This window comes from Camelus ferus, chromosome 6, assembly GCF_009834535.1.
Source record: "Camelus ferus isolate YT-003-E chromosome 6, BCGSAC_Cfer_1.0, whole genome shotgun sequence".
NCBI classification, from domain to species: domain Eukaryota; kingdom Metazoa; phylum Chordata; class Mammalia; order Artiodactyla; family Camelidae; genus Camelus; species Camelus ferus.
In genome coordinates, this window is record NC_045701.1 from 47,376,670 (window position 1) to 47,403,411 (window position 26,742).

At 36.4% G+C, this 26,742-nt stretch overlaps 1 long non-coding RNA gene across 1 annotated transcript in view; it reads right to left on the reverse strand.

Moving 5' to 3' along the window:
• The window catches only part of LOC116664255, a 575,010-nt gene that overhangs the window by 354,410 nt on the left and 193,858 nt on the right, over window positions 1-26,742 (reverse strand). Inside the window, exons 5-6 of the long non-coding RNA XR_004320675.1 lie at window positions 12,975-13,127; window positions 10,336-10,378 (exon numbers count right to left, since the gene is read on the reverse strand). This is a non-coding gene — a long non-coding RNA (uncharacterized LOC116664255). The remainder of the gene's footprint in view (window positions 1-10,335; window positions 10,379-12,974; window positions 13,128-26,742) is intronic.

A 26,742-nucleotide genomic window follows, 5' to 3' on the forward strand; every position in this document is an offset into this window, starting at 1 on the left:
TGAGTAAAGATATACAATACTTAAACATCATCATTAATAACTTTGACTTAATGAACATACATAGAACTTAGCATCCAAAAACTGGATTATGAAGAAGAATGTTTAAAAATGTGCAATGAAAATTAAAAACAAAAGGAAAACACTGAAGCTTGCATAGCTTCTATTGATAACAGAAGAAACAGATGATATTAGATACCTATTAACACAACTTTGGTGAAATCTCTCTTAAGTATTATTTAGTTGAATAAGAAAGTAAAAGAAACAGATTATATGGTTTTGAAAAGTACTTTAAGAAACTGTCATTATTATGTGTATGTCTAATAACTATTGAGAGAAATGATTAGAATTAATGATTGAATTTATTTCAATATAAGTGATTTAAAATAAGTTTGATATAAAGTAAACATTGTATTTTTATCTAGTAACAAGAAGAAGGTAGGAAAGAAAAAAAAGAAAAAAGAGTTGAGGGAGAGGTTTTAGAAGCAGTTATGACTGAATTTTGAGCCAGCAGAGCTTACATTGTTTACTAATGCCTTATGTTTACCAATATCTACTTGGTCCCAGTCTTGTACGTATTATTTCTATGTTGCAACGTGATGCTACTATGCACCTCTAATTCCGTATTTCATTAAACCACATAATAACCAGTTCAGGCAGTCCAGGCTTGGAGCATCATAATCAGCTGTTGAGTTGTCTTCCGTGGCCCATGGAGAATAGCTGTCAGTGAGGAGGGGCGTGGCCTTTCTCTAAAAACCTTGGGTATCGTACTGTGATTTCTCGGAAGCACCTAGCAGAGACCTCTCTGACTGCCACAGACCCTCCCAATACCAGGTCCTCGACCCACGCAGCCGGGCAGCTTGTGCTGCAGGTGGTCTTGTTCTAGTCTCACTCTAAGCTATGCAGCAGGTCTAGAAACTGGGCCAGAGCAGCTCACCACAAGTTACTGTTACATGTTGCCTCCCAAATCTCAGGAGACCTACCTACTAACGTGTCTCTGTCTTTACAGTAGGCAGTGTAAAGTGCAACAGGTTTTCTCATCTATAACATGCCCCAAATAACTGAACACTGGAAAGTTCACCCACATCACAGACCCCTGAGCCCTGAGCTTTTTACAAGATAGAAGATCTACCCTCTCAAATTCCTGTTTCTTGGGAAGGAAAGCAATTCACCTGAACAGTAATCTCTTAGGGTTTTATCAAGAGTTCTCACCTCTCACAAATCCTGGAGGCTGATCTGGATGACACAGTTCCCTAGGGGCTGCAATATGCGGATGATTTGCTTCTCCGCTCTGTTTCTCCAGCCTCCTCACAGGAAGACAGCATCCACTTGCTAAAACGTTTAGCCTTAGAGGAATATGAGGTTGCAAAGGAAAGACTGCAGTTTTCCTAAACTCAGGTGTGATATTTATCTAATATCAGAACAAAAACTACACCTAGATCCAGATAGGGTTCATGGTGTCCCCAGATTTCTAAAACCCCAAATGAAGTGCCAACTGTGAGATTTTCTCTGGCTACTAGGTTACTGCTGAAACTGGATTGCAAATTCCTTGCTTATGGCCAAACCCCTGTATGTTTTACTCAACAATAACAACCGCAATCCAATTTCTGAGAAGAACTGAATGACAGCCTTCAAGGCCTTAAAGGAGAGTTTAATGAACCCACCTATCCTTGGGCATCCCAGTTATCAGTTTCCTCTTTCTTTTGTATGTAAAAAGGGAAGGAATGCCCTTGGATTACTCACTCAAAAACACAGGGACCATCATAGACCTATAGGGTATTACAGTCAGCAATTGGACCTTGTATTATAGGGGTACTTGCCTTGTCTTACAGCTGTTAAAGTCACTGCTCTTTTCGTTAAGGCCACTGTGAAAACTGCTGTGGAATCCTCTTTAACCATTTTTGTACCTCATGCAGTAGAAGCCCTCCTGAATTCTCACCACACTCAACATTTCTCAGTCAGCTGCCTCAACTCCTATGAAGTCCTTTTATTAACTGCTCCTCACAAAACTCGTTTATGTTGTAATAACCTTAACCCTGCTGTAACCCTACTGTCATTGGTGACCATCTAATGTCTATAATGGTGCTTGTAAGTGCTTAACTGCATAGTGGTTTAAAGAGTTTTTCTCATGCTCTTGCTGACCAGGGTTAGGCTGGAAGGGAGGGAGGCTTGGGTGGTCCGCCCAACCCCCTCCCCTTGTGGTGCTGGTGCTGTGATGCTCAGTGCTTTACTTTTGCCCCCAGTGCCCTTCTCCTGACTCCAGTGCCCTCGTCTTGACCTCAGTGCCCTCCTCTTGATCACTTGTGGTTTCCTCGTATCCTGTTGTTTACTCTGACTCAGATGGAAAGCTGCCAGAGAGTTTTGAGCAGGGAAAAAATGTGATCAGCTATATGGTTCACAAGGATCACTTTGGATGGCATACAGAGAAGAGACTATAAGAGGAAAGCGAGGAGGATGGAAAACCAATTAGCAAGAAGCTACAGTAATCCAGGCAAGAGAAAATGGTGGCATAGAACTAGGATGGCATCCCTGGAAGTAGTGAGAATTGATTCCAGATAGAATTCTGAATGTAGAATCAAACAATTTCCCAAGGCATTGAATGTGGGTTATGAGAAAAAGAGAAGTAAGAGACTCGAAGGTGTTTCGATTAGGCATCTGGAAGAGTTGGAGAAAATGTGCGAGGTAGAAGTTGGGCAGTGAGGCTGAAAAATGAGGTTTGGGTTGTGGATATATTAAATTTGAGGCAGCTATTTAATGCTCTAAATGGAGAAATTGAGTAGGGAATTAGATATAGGAGTTTAGTATTCAGAGAAAATTCCTTGGCTGGCAATTAAAATATGGAAATCTTCAAGGTCATAATAATTTTTAAAAAGCTGAGTCTGGATGAGATCATCTGGAAAGTGACTATAGACAGAGGAGATCGGAGTACTGACGACCAAAACCTGGAGCATTTCAGTGTTGGAAGAGGAGAAAATGCCAGCAAAGATTTTTAAAAAGCAGCACTGAGTTAAGAAGAAATCAAGCAAAAGTAAATGCCCTGAAGCCAAGTGATCAAGTGTGTGAAGAAAAAGAAACTTACCTCTGATGGGGAGTAATGAGATCACAGGATGATAGGGAGTAGCTTTAATGATATTGGTGATGTTTGATTTCATAATCTGGATGGTTTACAGTAGTAATCACTTTATTATTTATTTTAGTTTATAGTATTACTTTGTTATGTAATAAATGTCTCACAATAAATAATGAAAATAATTGTTAAAAATGTGTTGCCAAGGGAAAACATCATGGCACAGGGGAAAAGGGAAACAATTCGTCTGACAGGTTTCTTTAGGAAAAAATCCACCATGGAAGGCAATTACACTGTGAAATGAAGGAAGAAGAGATATTCATTAACAGTTCAACTTGTCCCCAGCTCTGTAAGCTATGTAACAGATATGCTACCCAAAAATGTATTATTTAAACTTAACACAAGACAAATGACTAATTTTCAAACAGTGTACATTTGGCAAAAAAGTTAAATATTCTGTTAGAAAAGCATGATATGTTAGCCATATATAAATAACTAAACTTTCCAAAAGTTTTTTTATGAAACATCCTAAAAAATGTTTACAACTAAAGCTGCAATGCTAATAGAAGAACAACAATCAAAATGAAGCCCTTTGGGTTTATTCATTTATCTTATAAATACACTAGAGGAAAAAACATAATTTCCTCTAAGAAATATAAAACTCATTTTGAAAACTTTTCCCCCTTAAGAAGTAATAATTCATTAGGAACACAACATTTCCAAAGTTTTGTTTCCTTTGTTTAGCATTAAAAACTCCATAAAAAAAATCTTGTGCTTTGAAATCTGCTTCTCCAATGAGAAAATAAAGTAGATGCCAAGATAGAATTTCTGTGCCTGAGTTCATATTCAAAAATGATAAGAAGTGGTTCTTTTTCCTGACCCATAATTGGAGAAGGGTCATGGCAAGGAGTGCATGCAGAAGGGAGGACCAAACATAGACACCACAAGACAAGGAGATCAACAATAAGATTTACTCCCTTTATTAATAAAGATAAACAGCAAAATACCAGCCAGCAGCCAAATCTCCCTGTCTCTGTCTCTTTTTTTGTCTTCCTTTCGATCTCTCTGTCTCTTTCTCTTACACACACACACACACACACACTTCTTTCAGCTGTAGCTTCTTGTATTTTTCTTGAAGAATATGATGTAACTGTCTTCCCAGTGATTACATAATTGACCTCCAACAATGTTGGAGATTATTTTCTCTAGTCCTGTTTGAATGTATGTCAAGGGAATCATTTCAGAAGAAGCAGAGAGGTTTCCTGCAGTTCCTGAACAATGTATTGCTAGCCTCCAGCCACATGCAGGAGGTAGAATTAGACTTCCTCTTTGGGATAATTTTCTACATTAAAACTGCCTGGGTGGAGGAGAGGCCTTCACTAATCCCTAGAGATACTATCTTAAGCCTGGTTGGTATATACCTAAATCTGTAAGAGCAACTGATTTGATCCATTCAAAATCCCTGTTGATTTAGTTATTTAAAATGTCAAACTGGTAATTCAACATTATTCTGGCGCCTTCCCCCCAAAATGTATTAGGGGCTTTTCTCTGTGTAATTGTTTTGGAGTCACATACACATAGACTATGAATGGTGATGACATAATTTGACATAATATAATTTTTTTAATGAAGCAGCCCCTTTTGCCCATTGACATACATGCTTACTATTGGAAAATATTATCTAAGTTTCTCTTATCTTCTATTTGAATGGTCCATTTCCCATAGAAATTTCAAATTACATATTATGGGATAAAACTATTCTTGTCATAAAAAGTGAATATTCTTTACTTATGCTTCTATTATGGCAAGATTAATTATTCATATCTCCTTTTAACAGCTTATTCAGTATCATGCAGTCATCATTTTCCAACTAAAATATCTTCTAAATTGATTACTTTCCTTAGCACTCACATTTGTTCAGAGAAATAAAACATTACTATTATCATTTTCATCCAAAGTCTTGCATTACATTACTAACTGCTATAGACAGCTGTGAAGAAGTACCCACATCTACCCAAAAGATTACAGCCTCAAAAGTTTCGTACAATTGCTGCTGAATATAAGCAAAGCTTAGATTCATCTAAATAATAATAAATGTGCAACTTCTTTTATCATCTGAAGACAAAGTATTAATACCCAGTAAGAAATACTGATAAATGTATTAATTCAGTCCTTATTTACAATTCTATAGTGAGCATTTATCATGTAATTTTCTTCTGAAGTATTAATATCTGTTAGTGAATTTCAATGAACTTGAATTTCTATAAATATGCTAGGAGAGATATAATTAAATATATAATAATCATTTGTTTAATGTCTGCCTACCAGACAATAAGAAAAATGTTTGCCTTTATGACTCCTGAGCACTCAATGAATAGTGCTAAATGACTGAATAAATAAATGATTGATTGAACTATTATATATTATAATGTCTGGCTTAAGTAAAAATTTTTACTCACGGATAAAATAGCATTCTATAGCAAAAGCTTACTCTTCAGAACAAGATGATACACAACTTTAAGGCACGTATTTGTTCTAATGACTGTTTCTGCCTCAGTCAAGTGATCCAGATTATGTTTACATAATTTTCAAGATTATCATCAAAATTTTAAAAAGATCATTTTGGGGGAAACTTGAATAGCCCCAAAAATTAACTCCAAAGAGTCAGCCAACTCCAGCATGAAAGATACAAGAAGAGAGAGTTCAAACCTATACTCCCTATAGTATAAGCCAGTAAGGGAGATACTTTAAAGAAATCACTGACCCCAAATCACACTGAGTAGTAATCAACTATTCACCCATTTTTAATATCAGCCCAGCTCTACAAACTATAAGTGCATGCTAGTGTACAAGATTTGTAAATACCCACACACAGTAAATATATGTATATTTTTAACAGAAATGGCTCTGGGTATTCAATCTAGTCTTCCTTCCTTCAACTTTCCTACATGTATGTGAAAAAGACACTCCTTTCTTTACTGTGAAGACCATTCTTATACTCTCTTAGTAGACATACCTCCTAATAATGGTGTGATCTGGACAGCCTAGCAAAAGAGTAAATTAGGAAAAGCACAGGGAGGAAGAGGAGAGGGAAGGAAATAGGCATATTGAGCTCCTACCATATACAATGTATTGTAATAGTTACTTTTATTTATGTAAGTCTGAAAGGAAAGCAGGGAAAGCAACAATTTTCATTCTAGCTCACTATATAAGTAAACTGCTAGGAGCTTTTTCTACTCCACTCCTTTATACTTTGCCTTAGTCTGAAAATAGTTTCATAGGTAGCAGCACAAAGCACGAAATCACAGTGCTGATAAACACAAGCCCACAGGAAGGCAAAGCCAGGGTCCACGCAACAAGAATCAGGATGTGACCATGGAATGTTAATGACAATCCCAGGGTGATTTCTGAGAGCGAATTTAGCTTACAGACAACAGAAATGTAGAAAATGCTACCTAAGTTAGGGCAGATTCTAAAGACAGGTGACAAAGACACTGTATAGATAACAAAAAGGTATTTGTAAAGGTGAATCACATGCCAAAGAAAGACACTGCAATTTTTAATTTTAAACAATGAATCCAGCTGTGTTTAGCTGGACTGAATGTATATACCAATAAAATTAAAATATCTTCATGGTATCTTTTAATAAAACTGTACTCATAAAAAAATTCTGGTACACTTTAATAGACAATTGATACAGAAAACTGTCTCCTAAAAATATAGTTATAGAAATACTAAAAAGATTTTTAAATGAGATGAAAATACGCAAAAATAAAGAAATAATACAATAAATTTTTAATAAGCTGAAGGACTTCAATTTTTTGATGGAAAGACATTGCCTAGTACCAAGCATAATTAATGAAAAGGGAGCACACTAAAAATATCGCTTTTTTTTCTCTTTTTCTAATTTCAAAAATTAAGAAAAATCCTAAATTTGAGTTTCAAAAAAGCATTTCGAATTAAAAAATCAAGCCATCCAAGCTATTATCCTCATTTGAAAGTAAATGAATGAAACTCTCATACACACAAGTACTCATGGTAGTATAGAAAACATACTCTTCACATATACTTTCTGAAAGAAATCAAAGATATATCTAACTAAACCAAAAAAAAACCTAGTAAAAGTATTTGACGACTAGGAAAAATATATGATAAAATAAATAGTGTTGTAGCATTGAATAATGACACCATATTTAGAGTTACTTTTCAAACTTGAGATTACAACTAGGTATCTAGCAAAATAAGCAATCATATGCACAAGATGATAGGTGGCCAAGGCTTTAGCATATGAATGCCTTACATTCTAGGTATTAAATTCTGTAAGAAGACAGACCAGATTGGGCCTTCTGAATCTTTCATCAGAGAGGACATCTAGCCTCCTGGTCCAGGAAAGAAGTATCACCTCTTTCTCCTCCCCTTCCCAATGAGCTGGGGTGTTAAAAATCTAAGACTGAAATATCTCTAGTATTATACCCAACTGAGAGAAAATTCAGTATGAAATACAAATATTAATTGGCTCAATGAAAGGTCAACTGTGTGATTCCTTGTTTTAGTGTAAAGCAAAAAGCTTTTTCAAGGCACTGGAAGGAACAGGATATTCACCAAGAAGTGAAGCCGCTTGAGAAAATTTATCTACATACACAAAGTAAGGATTTCCCGTTGGTGATTTATTTCCAAATGGAAATAAGAGATTTTGGTAAAGAAAGATAACCTAACAAAATATCTTCTTAAATACAAGATCTTGCCCTGACTCTGAATTATTTTATAACTGGGCTTAAATCAAAACTACTGAAAAAAGATAATTTTACAATATGATTTGGGGAGGTAGTTTATCTCCTAATACAATACTCTTCTAGTTTTCAGGAGGAAAAATCAAAGTTTAATGTACTTATCTAATAATTAAACACAGTGTTTCACAAGATGCTTTCCCATAGCATGTTAATAAATATTCATCAGAAACAGGTGTTTCTTTGGGATTTTACATAGCTATAAATAAGCTAATACAAAGCACACAGTCTTCAAGGCATTTGCAATTCCTTAGTGGAAGCTCTTCACAGAAGAGAAGGACATGTAGCATTTCCAAAATCTATTTGACAAAGAATATTTCCTTGGAAAGATATTAAAATTCCTCAAGTAGTATTCCAGGAAACCCATGTTTCGAAATCCTGTCATAAAAACCTTAAGTATTACACCATCTAAAGCAACAGTTTCTACCATCATTTCAACATAGCAATAAATTACAGCCCTAATCAAAAAGTATTGAAAGTTGTGTCTGTTAGTCCAGTGATGTGCCCAAGTGTCCGAGAAATGGCCTAGCTCAAAAATATTGGTTGAACAATTAACCAAAGAGAATACACAGTAGTAACTCTAATCCCAACCATTTAGTACTTAAATGAAGATTCATCTTCTATTGAATACTAAATTCATAGGGAACGTAGGCTCTTGGAAATACCATATGTGATTCAGAGCCACGGGCAGGCCCTCCCAAGATATTCCTCAAAAGAACATTGACTATTTTGAATTAATTTTAAACTTAAGAAACAGCTAATGCAAGACGGACATTTTGACCCTCCTCTCTGTTCCCCTGAAAGCAGGAAATGAATCTCTCATGTGAAAGGTGCACTCTCTGCATCTGGAGGTGGAAGGATACCCTTATCACCAGAGACAGGGAATTGGAGCCAAGAAGTATATATAAACAAATCTTGTTACTTCTTTAATTTACTACCCTAAGCCCATACTTTGTTTAGATTCTGTACCAATTAAGCATCCAAACCTAAGGTTCTTTGTCCTGTCAATTCCTTACAAATTTATTGTCTTTGTCTCAAAGTATAAAAGCTGCCTGCTTTGGCCACTTCTTAGGTCCCATTTCTATGAGACCCCCTTGTGCACAAATTAAAAGTTATTTCTTTTTCTCTTGTTAATCTGCCTTATGTCAATTTTATCAGTAGTTCAGCCACAGGAACTCAAGATGAGTAGAGGGAGAAATTTTCCCTCTCCAACATCAGCAACAATATATAATTTTTTAAAGCTGATATCTTACAAGGACACATTGGCTTCAAGGTCTCTGCATTTGCATTTCCCAGTTCATGGAAAGCTTTTCCACCAGACAGCTGCTTGGCCAACTCTCATACTTTCCTTAGATCTTAGAAGTCACTTTGTTGGAGACCTTCCCTGACACACTTACGCAAAATTGTGTCACCCTCCCTACTCTTGACCCGTCTTATATGCTTCACTCTCTTTTGTGCTCTTAACACCACCTGACACATCACTTGCTTCCTGTCACTTCTTTACAAGAACACAAATTTCAGACAGTAAAGACAGTATTTTGTTCAGTCCTCTAATAGTAGGGCCTAGAGTATTGTCAGGTACGCAGAAGATATTTAATAAATATTCATCAAATGATAGGTGAATAAATGAATATATTAAATGTCTGGCAGAGATGCAACTTAGATACAGTTCTTTTTAAGCCCTACATCAATTATGTGTTCAGAAGTGAAAGGGGGAGAAGTTTTAAGAGTGTAACTTCATTAGTTTTATCATTAGTATTCAAAGGATACACAACCAGAAAAATGGGCAAAAAATGTGAAGGAGAATCCAGTGTAGAAGAAATAAAAAATAACACATAAATATGTAAAGACTATCAAATTCAAAAGTAATCAAAGAAATCTATATTCAAATGCCAAAAAAAGGGCCTTTACTTTTTATTCCAGAAAAAAAATTTTTTTTGCTAAAATGCAATTTGGGCAAGCCTGCGCTGAAAGGGGCCCTCATGTGCAACTGACGTCCATGTACGCTTGTATAAAATGTATCTAGACAAAGAATTTTAGACAAAAATTTCTCCTAGCTTTTGACACAAAAAGGTGTAGCTTTTGGCTTGGTATTGCCACAAATGGAATTTTACTAGAAAAATATAAAGATGTACCTAAAGATTTATGCCAAGAATTCCCATTATGTCAATATAGTTATAAAACATGTAGTAAAGATACACAATTAGTATTTAGTAACTATATCATAAAATATAGTAGTAAATATATTAGTAAAATAGAACATAATAGTAAATAGTAATACATAATAGCAAATAGCAATAGTGAAACATATAGACCAAAACTAAATGTGCACTAACCAGATGTATTAGTCTGCTCGGGCTGCCATAACACAAATCACAGGTTGGGTGACTTAAACAACAGAAATTTATTTCTCACAGTCATGGAGGCCGGAAGACCAAGATCAAGGTACTGTTAGGGTTGGTTTTCAGTGAAACCTCTCCTTACCTTGCATGATGTCTTCTCTTTCTGTCCTCACATGGTCTTTCCTCTGTGGAGAGAGAGAGAGAGTGATCTCTGATGTCTCTTCCTCATCTTACAAGAACACCAAACCTAAAGAATTAGGACTCACCCTAATAACCTCATTTAACCCTAAATACCTCCTCAAAGGCCCTATTTCAAAATGCAGTCACACTGGAGACTAGGGCTTCACAATATGAACTGGTGGAGGAGGGCAGGGATACAATTCAGTCCCTAAGAGAATAACTAAATAAATCACTATGTGATCTCAGTATGGATTATTAAGCAGCTTATATAAACAAGGGCTTACATTTTCTATGCATAGATATACGATTTTTAAAAAAATTAGTTTAAAAAACATAATAATCTCATTTAAAGTAGCTCATAATACTTTTAAAAACCTAATGTGTAACACATATTTGAAAAAGCTCTATTAAATTGCTTCCTAATCAGTTGGAAAGGACTTCACTTTTATCTCATGTTGTCCTTAACATGTGTGCAAATAAGCTGCAAAAGAGCAAAGTACCATTTAAGTTCATTCATCTGCCTAAAATATATGAACAAAACTATTTTCAGCATTCAAAATAAAGCATGGAAAAGATCTGTGCTGGCATGCTGTCAAACAATAGGACCGAAAGAAATTTACACAGCTAAACCTTTCAATACCTTCCTGCATTGGTCTGATATAAAACCAAGAGCTATAAGCTTAACATATCAATATATTCAAATAATATTTACATCAGAGAATTGGCACTGTAATAAATCATACTATCCCTCATGGCTTTTTGTCAAAGCATTTGCTTCACATGCAACATTGAGATCAGAAAAGGGAAATGTGACCACATCCCCTTCACTTAGAAAATACATGACATTAGTAAACATCTCCCTAGGATTAACAGACAGCAACCCAGATAATACAAGGAAGGTAATTCATCTGTCCCTAAAGGTTTCCGATTTCTTTTGTTTAATTTACTATCTTTGCAGCTTAAGGGTCCCTGTCTCAGATCAGGTAAGTCTGAATGAATTGTAAACTTGGAACCCTCCATTTGTTAAATCAGGGTTCTGGCAAAAGTACCACATGAGATACTTTGGTCCTTACAGTCAGCACCCAGACTTACTGTGCCAGGGACAGGCAGTCCCCGAGCCTTAGAGAGAAAGGGATGTGGAGATTATGTAGTCTAGAGTAAGACTGATGGCCATAAAGCAGTCTGTCTACAGTGAAAAGAGGAGAAAAAAAAGTTTCCTCTAGTGTTTGGATGAAATAAAGAAATATTCATCTGAAGAGGCAAGGCTAAAATTTTTAAATAAGAACACAAACCTGTCTAAGTAATAATATGAAATATATGACAGATATTGGCCTTCATTAACAAAGTTAAATTCATAAAAGATTCTTTGTAAAACCTAATTACTTAAATGTTAAAGTCACAAAGCAGCAGATAGATAACATTTTGAATACTTTTATTACTATTACCGGCATTAGTTCAAATCATGGAATTGGCAGAAATGTTTAAATAAAACCAAACATGTGCTTTTTTATTATGTTGTGCACAAGTTGTTATAAACATACGTTCACACACAGACACACAAAAAGCAAGTTATCTTTATCTTTTCCTGCTTAACTGAGATTTTTCTGAAATTAGGGAAATAATGTTTTAATGATGGGAGATATTTGTGCCTCAGTGAGGCCAGTGCTAAATAATATCACATTTTTATTGCAGTGAATAGTATATCATTTGTAAAGAAAGATTACTTATTTATGTATTTATTCATTATTACATACAATATATTACATACAAATATATTACTGAGTGCCTACACTAGGTTAGGCAATAGAGATTAAATCATGAAACAGGCATATATGATCACTATCCTCAAAGAGTTAAGTCTTAAATTCATGGGACTGAGTGAAAATTAACTATCTTACAATACATTCAGAAATTCAAAATAGTCTCAAATAAGACCTCAACAGAGTATTTATGAAACATTAAAATCAAATTGTACAGTGCATATAAAAAAAATTTAGCAAAGATAGTCAAGAAAATATTGCCCCATCAGCTATTAAAACAAAAATAGTAAATGAAATAGTATGAATTGGCACAGGATTTGACAAAGACATTAAATGTAGCAGAAGTAAAGATTTCATTAAAAAAGTCATATATAGAGAGCTTTAGTCTAAATAAACATGGCATTGACACCAGCAAGGAGAGTACAGCTCATTTAATAAATGACTTGGGTAAGATCGTTCTCCAGGACATTAGTCTGCCATCTTCTCAGTTTGCTGTCTTTCCAAATAAAGTTTCTATTCCTTACTCTAACACCTTGTCTCTCGATTAACTTGGCCTGTCATGTGGCAAGCAAAACGAGTTTGGACTTGCTAACATGATCACAGTATTTTTGATAGCTTCCTTGTTACTTAATATGTCAAAATGTTCCAGATTTATTTGTTACATTACTTACCCTAAAATCAACTATCTATCCAGGAAGCCCTGGCCCCTTTTAATGAGAAGTAATATTTCAAGTTTACGGTCTGTGTACAAGGCCTCCTCATTGCTACTGGTTTGGTCATTGTTTCCTTTTCAGTGGACAGAATAGGATACAGATAAAATAGATACTGATAAATAAAATACCTCATGAGCTAATATTTCCAATTCAAATGCAGGACTTCAGGGTTCTTGCCTAAATTCATCTGTATTTCTTCATCTCCTTTCTTCTATACTGAGGATCATACTCTCAAGAACACAGATGATGAAACGAGGATATCTCATAATTTTTGTTTCATTCTGTAAAAAAAATACAAATGTTTCAGAAATAATATTAATAGTACAAGCCACTGATTATGAATAATTGTAGTTATACTTTTTGCATATGCCATCCCCACTCTTCCATTTTTATCTTATATTCATATTGTTGAATCATATATTTACTATATATTATATATTATAATGCTCTTCTCTTTATATTCTCATTTAAGCTTAGTTTTACTAAGAATCATATATGGTTATCTCCAGTCTTATATCAATGTCTCAATTCATTCTGATACTCTGAAATTCATTTTGTAGTAAATTTCTTAGAAATAATTATGAAAATAATGCTCTGTATCTTGAATAGTGACAACAATGTATATGTTTCCTTTTTATTCGAAGAGTAGTTTATCTGGCTAAAAATTCTTTTCTCACATATTCTTTCTCTAAATATCCTAAATATACTACTATATTTTCTTTGGCATAAAAAGTTGCTATCAGAAAGACTGATGCTGATTCCATTTTATTTTTCTTCTAAGTCACATGGACTTTTTCTCAGGAGATACCCAAATAATTTCTTTTCCTTTTCTTACTTATGCCAGTAAATGTACTAGAATATACCTTTGTGTCAGTCATTTTAGGTCAATACTCTCAGATACATGGTGTGCTCCCTTAGTTCTTTTAATACGTATTTTCATTGATTTAATTTCATTAAGAGATTCTTGAGTCATAGTTTTTAGTGTTTGCTATATATTCTCTTTGATTTTCTTCTTTAGGGACTCCTATTTTCCATATGTTGCATTAGTTGTTGCTGTATTAATTTCAAATGGTTGTTGTAACAAATTACCATAAAGTTAGTGCCTTAAAACAGCAGTTTTTTCTCTCATAATTTTGAAGAGCATAAGCCCTAAATCTGTATCACTGGATTAAAATCAAGGTGTTAACACGACCATCCACCCTCCCTCTAGAGGCTCTAACGGAGAATCCTCTCCTTGCCTCTTTTAGCTTCTAGTGCCTGCCAGCATGCCTTTGTTTGTGTCTGTATCACTCCAGTCTCTACCTTCATCTTCATCACATGGCATTCTCTTCTATGTGTCATCAAATATCCCCCCCTGTCTCCCTCTTAGGATACATGTGGTTGAATTTAGGATTTACCCTGATAATCCTGGATAATCTCCCCATTTCAAGGCCCTTAAATTAATCACATTTGCAAAAGCCCTGTTTCCATATCAGATAACATTTATAGGTTCCAGGGTAGAATCTGATATCTTTTTTTGGGGGGGGGGGGATGAGGAGAGAGAAGCAAGGGCATTATTCACCTATTACACTTGTCTTTAACATCTGTTTCTTCTTGTATTTCTTCTAATTTAGTCTTTATTTCTGAAGTTTTTTTCCTTTTGTTTCTAATTTTACATGAATTCTTTTCCCCCTTTCTGAAGGTTTCTAATTCCTGATTTATATTGTCCTTTAATGTTTTTAATTATTTTTCCTAATGTCTTTTGGCTCATTTAAAAATAATATGTTACAGTTTTGATCTGCTTTTTGAACAAACTTTTCTGGCAGAATTTAATCTCTGTAGGAATACTCATTTCTCCTTAAATTCATTTATCCTAGTGGCAATTCTATCTGAAATTTGATAATTTTCCGTATCTCTTTTTTGGGTACATTTTATTTTTTCTATGCTTTTAGGAGACTTGGTTCAGAAATTTTTCTAATGTCACAAAGCCCTCTTTCTCTTGTTTTTGTAGTGTTAAAAATATGGCACCTTGTTTTCTGAGATTCTCTGCTGCTTTTGTCCTAACTTCTAATTATATTTCCTTTTTAAATTCTGTTTCTGTTGATTTGCATTCCATTGTCAGTATTGTCCCCTCAGGATAGAGCCCTATCTTGAAAGAGAGTCCTGGAGTATCAGTTTCAAAAGTTATATTATGATTAAGTCCATGAAAATATAGTAGAAGTTACAAATAGTAACTAGGGTGGGTTTGGGATGGTATTACTAAAGCTAGGCTGATCAGAGAATGCTTCATTTAGAAAGTAATCATTGAGCTGAAACTGGAGCCATAAGAATATTCATAAAGAAAGTGGAGTATAATCATAAACAGCAAGGATTTTAGAGCCAGACTCTTGGGTTAGAGACCTTGCTGTGTAATTTCCTAGATGCGGAACCCTGGGGAAGTTACTTAACCTCTTCGTGCCTCAGTTTCCTAATTTATACTACAATAATAATCATAATACTCACCTGATAGGCTTGTTGTTAAAATTAAGTTAATACGTATCAAAAACACTCCAGAGGAAATAGATTCTGAGGCAGGAAAGGATTTGATGTTACAAGAAAATTCGAGGGCAGTGACTGCAAGGAAGGATGCCATGAGTTAAAAGATCTGAATGAGGACCCAAAGCACCTTAAGGTAGTGCAGGGACAGAAACTCGCTACCCAAATTCATCTTCAAAAGAGGATTCCCTGCCCTGTTGCAAGAAAGTGATAGATTCTAGCTGTAAGCAGCCTCATATCCACTTCACCTTTTAAGCTAATGGCATGCTTTCCTTGTGGCGACCTCAGCCAGTGACTGAGCAAGACTCTAGTACAAGACTTGGCCGCCATGTCCCCCCACTGCAGGACTCCTTTAGGAGCAACTGTAGCTCCACAGCAAGCTATGGAGGGGTGCAGAGACATTTTTAGATCTGCAGTGTCCTTTCATTGCTATCTCTGCCAAATCCTGCTCTCTCCCTTTCAAAGATGTTTCTCCACAAAATCCTTAGCATTTTAAACTCTATCTCTGCAAGGACCCAACTGATACAAAGACCATAGTAATTGGTTTATATTTTAATCTAAATACAATGGAAGTCATTGATGGTGAAATGATCTCTTGTGTGGAGAACGGATTTTAAGAGGGAAAGAGTACAAGCAAGAAGACCACTTAAGGGGCTACTGAAGGGCCCAACGAAACAACAACACAGACTTATGCTGTGGCAAAAGAGATGGAGAGAAGTATTTATATTAAATACACATTTTGAAGCTAAAATCAATAGAACTTGTTATTGGTTTGGATGTGAAGATCCAGGAAAGCATGGTAACAAGGCTGACTGTTTTTTGTCTTGAGACTGGGTGAATTGAGACCAAAAAAAAAAAAGGAACAACTTTGAAAAGCAGGAGAAATCAAGAGTTCTATTTAGACTTGTAAATTGGAATGCCTGTTAGATATTAAAGTGGCAGTATCAGGTGGGCACCTGGATAAATACTTAAGCAGAAATGAAACAGAGCAGGACCCTATGGGGCCTTCCCAACCCCACCCATGTCCTCCTCCTGCCTATTGTCTGTAGAGAAACTTTACTCAAAGAATAAGGTCAATCAGAGAAAAGAAAATACAGAAACAAAGGGAAATAATCAAGCAAAACAAAATAGTAACAGTTTAGTCATTGAGCAAAGTCAAAGATCTTCAGTTCCTCCTCAAGGGCTATAGACAATATTCTGAGCCATATCTTTCCAGCTGTTTTATAGATACTGAAACCCCAACCAGGGAGAAGAAGTTGACTACATAATGAACACACTGTAGCCATGACATAAGCCACCAACTCTGAGAACTGGCCTCAAAGAAATGGGGACAAACCAACCCCAGGAACTGAAGATTAACTGTACTTAAAACAATCAAGATGACACTGATCAGACCACCACATGACAAACTTCAAGCTAACTGTCAGAGCCAACTGCGCTGTTCTGCATTAAGCCCACCCTGGCCTGTACATTCCCGAAACTCCCCTTTAAAAGCTCTTGCCCACTAATCTGCAGAGATGGAGGAGTTGGCCCTTCCCCTACCCCCATCTTTGAAAGTTGGCCTCTGGAATAAAGCAAACTTCCCTTTCTACCAATATGTGCCTCTCTTTGTATTGGCTTTCAAGTAGCAGCAAGCAGTCAGACCTGAGTTTTTGGTAACAGACATATCAATGTAAAAGAGAGCTGTTTTGTAAGTTTGTTTGCTGGTTTTTTTCCCTTAGTGTGAAACCAGCATTTGAGCATTATTTACTAGCATTTGATGTTATTTATGAAAATGATTGCTTCAATTATGCTCAAATCTCTAGTGACATATTTTTGACAAGGCAAGGGTAATTTTGACAATTTCTCTTACAGTAAGTTTTAAAATTGATAAATCAATTTAAATTCAATTGATCTCCCATCAGGAAACAAATGGCTTATAATTTTTTCATCTCAGTGGTAATTAATGCTAATTTCTACTTCTAAATCACTAAAAGGAGCTTCCATTTAATTCTAGACAATTTGACTTGATAATATGATAACATATACTGAGTTATTGTATAGTCACAGTCTCACATGAAATGAATAATGGACTAGAGGAGAAACAACCTTTTAAAAATTACTTCTGAAAGAATTAATTGCATTCTATCACACAAGCAATAATAGCAGATATTTTAAGAACTCTAAAACAGGCACTAAGTTTTTTAGTTTAATTAATCATGAGAGCTTTTTTATTGTTAATTATATCTAATGACTATTATCGACTTTAAGAATAAGACAAACTTAATATTTAATTCAATCCAAAATATTTGAGTGCCTACTGTATTTGAGGTACAAATAAATGGATATAAAACACAACTCTTGCTATGACAGATTTCAGCTTAGTGGGGAGCTACACATGGACAAATAATCCCATAAACAGTTATTTTTCATTGTAATTAAGATCTTTCTATTGGGAAAAATACAGAGTGCTAATCTAGTTTTGGGTGTGTGTGTGATGATTTCTCTTTCCTTTTTCTTTGCTTTCGCTGGGATTTTAAGTATGAATAGGGGGTAGAGGTGATACTGAATAGGTCCATGGTGACCTGTTCATAGCCTTATGGGATATATATATGCCTGTCTGTTACCGTCTTTGAAAAACAAAAAAAAAAAAAAAGAAGAAATAGATTTTATCTTAAGCCTCCTCTCCCTCAAAAAAGAAATAATTCAAAGAATACTGGATGACAGAATGGAAGGAAAAGCTGAAGATCTTGTTCTCATCAAGTACTGGAACTGTTTTGGTTTTCTAAGAAAGTACCACAGCTGAGAGGCTTAAACAACAGACATGTGTTGTCTTACGGTTCTGGGGGCTGGAAGTTTGAGATCAAGGTTTCAGCAGGGCTGCTTCCTTCTGCAGGCTGTGAAGCAGAATCTGCTCCAGGTCTCTCTTCTAGCTTCGGGTGGTTTGCTGGCAATCAGTTGTGTTCTTTGGCTCCTGCTGTGTCACCCCAATCTCTGCCTCCATCTTCACATGACACCTCTGTTTGCATGTCTGTGTCCAAACTCCCCCTTTTTTATCAGGACACCAGTGATATTGAAATATAGGGGTCTACCCTACTCCATATGACCTCATCTTAACTAATTACATCTGCAATGACCCTTTTTCTAAATCAGGTCATATTCCTAGGTCTACTCTCTGTTTTTCCTTTTGTCAGTTTACTGCCACATCCTGGGCTCTGCCACCATGAGATTCTCCATCTTTGCTAAAATCTGAGCCCATTTCAATGGCATGCCCTTTTGTAACTGAGTGGAACCTTATGGGGCCTTCTCAGGACAGACCCCTCCCCATATCCTCTGCTTTAGCTCCTCTCTGAGGCACCTAGATAATAATGTCTGAGGCACATTCCTGAGTTGTTTTACAGATGCTAAAACCCCACCAAATGGAAGACGTTAACTACCTGATGACCTGGAGCATGTAGCCCCCAGACCTACTGGCACCTAAGGATTGGTAATGTCAATCACTGTGACACTGCCCTGTTACGTCACCATCAACCAATCAGAGAATTGTGCACAAGCTGACCACACACCCTGGGACACCCCTCCCTCACTTTACCTTTAAAATTGCTTTGCTGAAACCCATTGGGGAGTTTGGGCTTTTTGAGCATTAGCTGTCCCAGACTCTTTACAATGAACACTGCACTTTCCTTCACCACAAACCAGGGTCAAAAATTGACTTTATTACATGTGGGTATGCAGACCCAAGTTTGGTTCAGTAACACTGTCACCAGTATCCCAGGCCTAGAGTCACTAAAAATCCTTTTTTTACAGATTCTTCATCAACCCATTGTCCGAGGCCTCTCTGGGTGAAGAGGTGGGATGTAGGGCAAATTTAATCCAGAGTTCTATTATTCAAAGTCTCTATTCCTTCTGTTTCAACAGGGATCACAAAATCAAATTTAAACAAGTACAGTCGACTGGAATGCAGCTGCTATAGACAAGTGATGCACCTATAGAAAAATGAAGCACACCTGCCCCATCTTAAGCAGACAGCAGCAAATTGTTGCCACAGAGGAATATGAGTTCACTGTTGCCAGATCTTTTAAAAGGAGGGTGGAAATAAAAGTTTGTAAGTAGGTTTCTTGGCATATAAATCAACTGCTCTAAAAACACTGTAGGGGCCAAGACTATAAGGGCCAAACAAAGCATGTCAACAGGCTGGATCCAAGCTGGAGGCTGCCAGACTGCAACCTCTGTTCTGAATGATGCACAGGGATTCCTGGCCAATTCCTGTCTTTTAGCACGGGCCAAATTTGAATTCAGGTCTTTTATTATTCAACCCAGAAATCATTAGACTCACAGCTCTAGCTCTGGCTAATCCATTCAATTCAGAATCTCAAGAAAGTGTAGCTGTACCAACAAACGCAGTGTAATTACAATTTTCTTGAACCTGCCTTAGTTCTTATACCCTCTAAACCAACTTCCTTAATTTTTTCAGATTTCTGATTCATCCAATTAGCAAATGTTTCAAGTTTGTCTGTGTGTCACCTTTCATTCCCTCCTCTGACTGCATTTCAATGTCCTGGCAACGAGGAGTTTGGATTCTGGCTACTAATAAGCAACAGCAAGGGGCATGAAGGGAACTGGCAGCTTCCTCCAGTCAGCAGATGAGGATTTTCTCTAGTGAACAACATGCCTACAGGGAGTTTCAGATGACTTCCAATTTGACACACTCCATATCCAGATCCTCTAAATCTCCCTAGATGTTTTTTTCTCATAGTCAAATCTTGATCAGTTATTGTTTAGTTCCCTAACTTTCATACAAGAGACCTGATGGGATTGTGAATTCAACTGACATGATAATTCAGCAGTCTTCAGCATCAATCATCAATGAGTGACTTCAGCACTTCTGCCATAAAAAGAAAGAACGTCTTTCAGCAGAGTCAGAGCCCCTGGGTTTCATTCCATGATATGAGGTCACAATTTAGTGATTTGAGTTTTTCATCCTCTTACTTTAAGTTATCCAGTGCTATCAGAAGTACTCACCATACACAACGGCCCTAAAATTTATACTCTTTTAAAAATTATTCCATGGTGGCAGCTGCTTGGATCCAAGAGCTTCACTCTCATGGTTCCATTTTGTTTCGTGGGCTTTTAGTTCCCCTTCCCAGAATGTGAGTTGGAATCTCCCTGTCTCAGAATACCAAATTCCATTTCCAAGAGAATAGTATAGTCAGTTAATTCATTCAATACAATTTTTGTATTAATTAGGCTTCCTTGGTTGCAAGAGATAGTGGCCAAGTTAGTTTAATACTGATGGAGACAAAGAACCCTAGTGAATTCTAGATTTTAGTTCTAAAAGTATAACTCAAGTGATCAAAACGTAAACATCTTTATTTCACCATAATAGAATTTAACTGATTCATAAGCTCCTATTTCTTCTGATTCTTTTTTTCTTTCAGAGGCGGTGAATAAACTTTAAAGATATAAAGTGCATTACCTTTTAGAATCATCTTTTTGATCAAGTACTCAGTCAAATTCAAAGTTCTTGCCCTGTGCCCTTTCCTCCCTTCTCCATGCTCGGGGCAGTCTAATGTCCGGGAGGGTGTCAAGTAATTATACATATTGAAGGCCCTCAGACCTTCTACATCCTCCAATTATTGTATAGCTCATCCTGCCTGATTTTTGTTGCTTGGAGTGATCCTCAATCGCTGCTGTATATAGTCTCTGCCATGCCTAACTTGTACAATATAACCATCCAACTTCAAACCCCAGTTTCTTCCAGACCAAAATCTGAGAAAGGCAGAAAGTAAGTCCCTTACTAATTCTAAATATCTGCCATAACACCTCAGACTCCCTCTATATGAGATATTCTGGTGTCCAGTGCATATCCTTAAAGCCTCACCTCACTTTAGTCATAACTGGAATAGACAGTTTCATAAGGGCTTTAGACACTTCATGCCTCCAGTATCCACTACTAAGACACATTGTCCCATTTTACACTTTCTCCTCTGGGACCTTTTCCAATGCTGTGATAGCCTGAATGTCACATATAGCTCAGAAGTACAAGTTAACGCTCTCAGGAGTAAATCTTAACTTGCTTGGGATGAAAGCTAATGAATTAAATACTTCTGCCTCCCATCCTTCGAAAGACAGTCCTAGAAAGCAATCTCTGTATTTCTCAGGAGGTTCCAGCAAAATAAAATGTCCACTGCTCACAACAGGAGCTTCAATATGACATTTGTACTGGCTTTGTCAGCTCTCCTATCGCCCTTCCCTCACTCCTCTTTCTGTTCCTGAAGATCACCTCCCTATATAGACAAGTCACATGTAAGTCCTTATCACAGCCTCTGCTCATAGAAAATCCACGTTGAAATGCTCCCCATCACCAGACTACTCTCCCACTGCAGCATAGAGGTGACTTTTCACCTCCTTCCGGAGGGAAATGAAACCATTCCCACATCATATTGTGTCTATTGTACAGCTTAGACTAAAGTGCAAAAAACACATTTCCAAGTGTGCTTTCTGCTATGTAAAAACATCCCTGGAAGTCCAGAGAAAAAGAAAAACTTTTCTCACTCTCAAGTGCCTAACTTTGCAACTGAAAATCAGATTGCATAACCTTTGGCACTCCTGTGAGATTTGAAAATTGTCTATGGAATATTAAAGCTAAACATTAACTTCTTTACTTTCAGCTGTGTTCTGCCCTCTCCCTGAAGTAATAGTTGCTTTCATCTCAATGCACAGAGCCCCACAAGGTAAAAAATAATCACAAGAATTTTAAAAATTACCTGCCACATTTTCTAGTGAATTTATTTACAAAGAAGAAGTTCAGGTTTTGTGGCACTCAGATTGGTATAGGATGAGGAATGACTAGAAAGTTAGAGTGAAATAGGAAATCTGGACTACCATTTTGATAAGCTTGTAAAGGGAAAGGACAGGGGTTATAGGTCTGTAAATGGTTTGTTTATTTGTTTACTTGTTTGTTTATATTTCAGTGATTCATTAACTGTTCTAGGTGCTGGGCATACAGCTATAAGCAAAATAATCAAACATCACTGCTCTTCTGGAATGTGGCATAGACAGCTAGGCATTCGCCAAATATTCAGGCTCTTTGTTGCCATTGGAGGGTAGCTGCCCAATCAGGGGCTACATGTCCCACATGCATTCATCCAGAGGTAACCATCTTACTGAATGTCTTCATTAGAATTGGAATGGAAATAAAGTTGGCCATTCCTGTGCTATGGCCTTTAAGAAACAGGAGTGGCCTCCAGAATGGCCTCAGATAAATGAAATTAGAAGATGACAGGGCTTTTGTGAGCCTGGATCACCGAATGACTAAGTGGGGCAAAGTGCCCTCTTGAATCACTGATGGTAAAAATAACTGAAGACCTATATGAGCCAAAAATAAACTGTATTATGTTAGCCTACTGAAATTTGGGGGCTTATTTGTTAAAAGAGCCAGGGGTTACTCTAACTAGTACATGGGATTTTTATATTACTGGGGAGACAGACAAAAACAAAATAAATAAATAAAGCATATCTTTTATTATGAGAAGATCAAAGTAGTAGGGCAAACAGGTATCTGGGGAGAGAGCAGCACAGGCAGAAGCAATATCAAGTGGAAGAGTCTGTTTCAAGCAGACTGGCATGTAAATATGCCCTAACTGAAGTGCTGAAGCACTAAAGGGCTGTTATGGCTAAAGCGGAAGTTAAAGGTGACAAAGTAGGAGAGGTAATTTGAAATGAGAACAAATAATGCAGGGCCCTGTGGATCACTATGAGGGCTTGGACTTTTATCCACGATGGAATGACGGGAAACTCTTGGAAGATTTCGAGCATGATCCACCTTGGGTTTCACCACATTTACTGTGGCTTTTCATAGGTTGGAAATAGGTTGAAGGTAGACATGAGGAGACCAATGAAAACATTTCAGGTGAGAGATAATTATGATTTTGATCAGAATAGAATGACTCTAGAGGAAGAAGAATTTGTGTCCTGCGTATATTTTAAAGGTCAAGGCTAAGATACAAAGTGTGAGGGGAAAAGAGAGACATTAAAGATGATGCTAAGATTTGGTCCTGAGAAATTGGAAGAGTGAATTTGCCATTCACTGTGAGAGCTCAGTTTTGGACATGTTAAGTTTACAATGTATGTTACAAATTTAAGCTGAGGAAACAAGTAGTCAGGTGGCTATGTGAACTTGGAGGTCAGAGAAGAGATCTGTGCTGAAGGTATTCATTTTCTAGTTGGCAGCTTATATTTAAAGTTCTGAATCTTGATGATAATTCCAAACAAGTGAATATAAATAGAGAAAAGTCCAAGTAGTAAGACCTGAGCAATCCCATATTAAAGGTCAAAGAGATGAGAAGGGATCAATAAGGAACAACTAGAAGGAAAAGCCAGAGAATCAGTGGGAAAACCAGACAGCATCTTGGAAGTCAAATGAAGAAAGTGACTCAAGGAAAAGAATTATCAACGACAGCAAATGCTGCTGAAATTTTAATAAATATCACACCTGAGAAGTGACTACTGGATTTAATAATATCTATTGGTGACCATGACACACAAAGCTCGATAAGAGAAAAGAAGAGAGAGTATGCAATACTCTTTTAAAAAGCTTTACTATGAAAGGAGGACAAAAATAGAGTAACAGAGGCAGAAATGGGCAAAGAGAAGGTGGCTTTAGATGAAAATAATAGGGCACTTCTATGAAGAGGGGGATGATTATCTTTCTCAATAGGGAGAAAAATAATTATTAATTTTTCTATGGATTTGTAATTAATAAAATTAACATATAGTACAGTGTATAAACATTTCATAACACATTTATATAATATTAAGCATTATATTTAAAATTGAAACTCGAATTGAATATTAAATATTAAACTTAAAATTGAAAACATACTCCCATGTAGCATATTTAATAGCTAATAAGGATTCAGTTGAGAAGAGTATGTTAAAGACAAAGGAGAGAAAGGGAGTACTTAATAGCTTAGTTTCCAAAAACGCAAGAGACTTATCTAGCCAGAGAAAGAGATGGAATTCACCTGTGTCAACAGGAGAGAAGGAGGAAAGGGTAGGTAACAATAAATTAGTAGGAGGGGACAGGGATAAGAAAATGAAGTAGGCAGTGTCTGATGGCTGCTATTTCCTCTCTGAAGAAAGATACAAAACCATCAACTGAGAGTGATGTGGGAAGGGAAGAGTGAGCAATTTAAAGAAAGTACAGAATGTGTGAAATATTCTTGGGGTAAGTAAGAAAGTAAACTAATTCACCATTGGTTAGGGGCCTGATGGAGCTTGAAGTTACAGAGAGATCGTTTGTGCTGTTTACTTCAGCTCTGTGTTGTGAGAACACAGACAATCAGATCCACTTAGGGATGGGAAAAGTACCTTTACATACTGTTTAAGTGTTAAATAACATAAAGCACATGATGTGCCTAATATAGTATCCAGAATATGATAGATAGATACCCCACAAATAGCATCACTTTCTCCTAGACCGTGTCTTTTTCCTTCTATAAAGTGAATTCTTAAACTCCTAACTCACTAGAAGACTGTTAGGACATTCATCTATTGAGAATGATTAATAAGACTTTTAGGACTGTCTATTTCTATCAGTCTTTCTCCTTCCAACTTGCTTCCCCTCTTACACTCTCCCTTACCTGATCAAATACACATTGACCTACCACAGGAAAACGTATATTACATTTATTGACTGAAATTTTTAATTACTCTAAATTTCAAAAGTAGTTAGATGTTATATTAGGCAACTGGTGACTGTAAACTTTAACTGCTTTTACCTCTCTGGCAGCTGAATACTCTGATTTTTTTAGATTATAATCCGCATCAATAGGAATCATTGTTAAATATGAAGGAGTACAGGGCAGTCATGTATCCCTTATCACATTCCTGCCACCATGGACAAAAGATAGGTCACAATACATCTGATATTTATCTTCGGTCAGTCCAACTTTAGATCACAACTACAAACACTTTTTGAACCTGGAGCCTATTGTTTATAACTTTTTAACTATTGTAATTTTAAATCCTAAGGGGTTTTACAATAAATGAAGGAGAAAGAAAGTGCTTTATTCCACTAGCTTGTATATCAGTGACAAAAGCAAAACTGCTTTGAGAACTGGATGAAATGAAGCCAAGGACCAAATTCGGTCCAAAAGCCAGAAGTTTATTTTATGAAACCAACAACAGTCTAGGGAAAACAAATAAGAAGAGAGACAGAGAAAGAGAAGGTATTTCTTATTTTCACTTATAAGAATTTTTCAGGAAGCCAATGCCCTTTACAGGGAAACAATATGGAAAGTAAAATGATTTCACTACTGCAGATAATATGTTGCTCTATCAAAATCAGACTAGTGAATGCAAGTTCAGAATCCAGAGAAAAGCAAATTTGAAAACGTATTGTATGTCAAAGAATCTACTTTTTTTTGTTTTTACCTAATTTTAATGCAAAAAAATGATGAGAATATTGTTTATGAAGACCTTTGGATGTGGAGAGGTTAATAGTGAAACAGCTGTTAGAAGGAAGATTAGCAGCAGGTTCAAAAATATTTGAGAAATCATCCTTCTGTAGGTAAAGATAAAAAGAAATATCAAATGCTTCTGCCTTAAGCTATTTGTCTATTTCAGAGAGACAATAACAAGGGCCTACAAAGAAAACTCTCGGTAAAATGTGTTCATTCATTCATTCATTCAATCAAGCAATAACTACTGAGTCCCAGGTGTTCTTCTAGATACTGGAGAATAAAGATGAACAAGACAGACGAAGTCTCACCTCATATAAGATTTACATTTTAAGTGGAGGAAGAAAGAGAATAAACAACAAACAAATATATTAGGATAATTTTAAATAATGGTAAGAGCTTTCATAAAAATAAAATATGATGATGTGAATAGAATATCTAAGGAGGGTAAAAAATGACCAGAAAAGTTAGCTATTTAAAGAATTACACATGTATTATCTCACAATTTCTATGGGTCAAGAATCTGGACCCAGATTAGCTGGTTCCTCCATCCAGCTCATGGTCTCTCTCTAGGCTGCAGTCCAAGTGTGCACCAAAGCAGCAGTTATTTCAAGGTTCAGATGGTGTGGAATCTGCTTCCAGGCTTACTTGGTAGTTGTTAGCAGGATCTATTCTCTGTGTGTTGGCAGACTGAGGATCTCAGGTTTTAGCTAGAGGGTCTCTCCATAGGGCAGCTCACAACATGGCAGCTGGTCAAAGTTTGCCAAAGAGGGAGGAGTGAGCAAGAGAGGAGAGAGAGAAGTCATTCCTTATAGCTTTATCTCAGATATGACATCTGTCCCTTTTGTCATATTCTGTTCATTAGCAGCAAGTCACTAGGGGCAACCCAAACACAGGTGGAGGGAATTACACAAGAGTGTGGAATATCAGATGTCAGGAT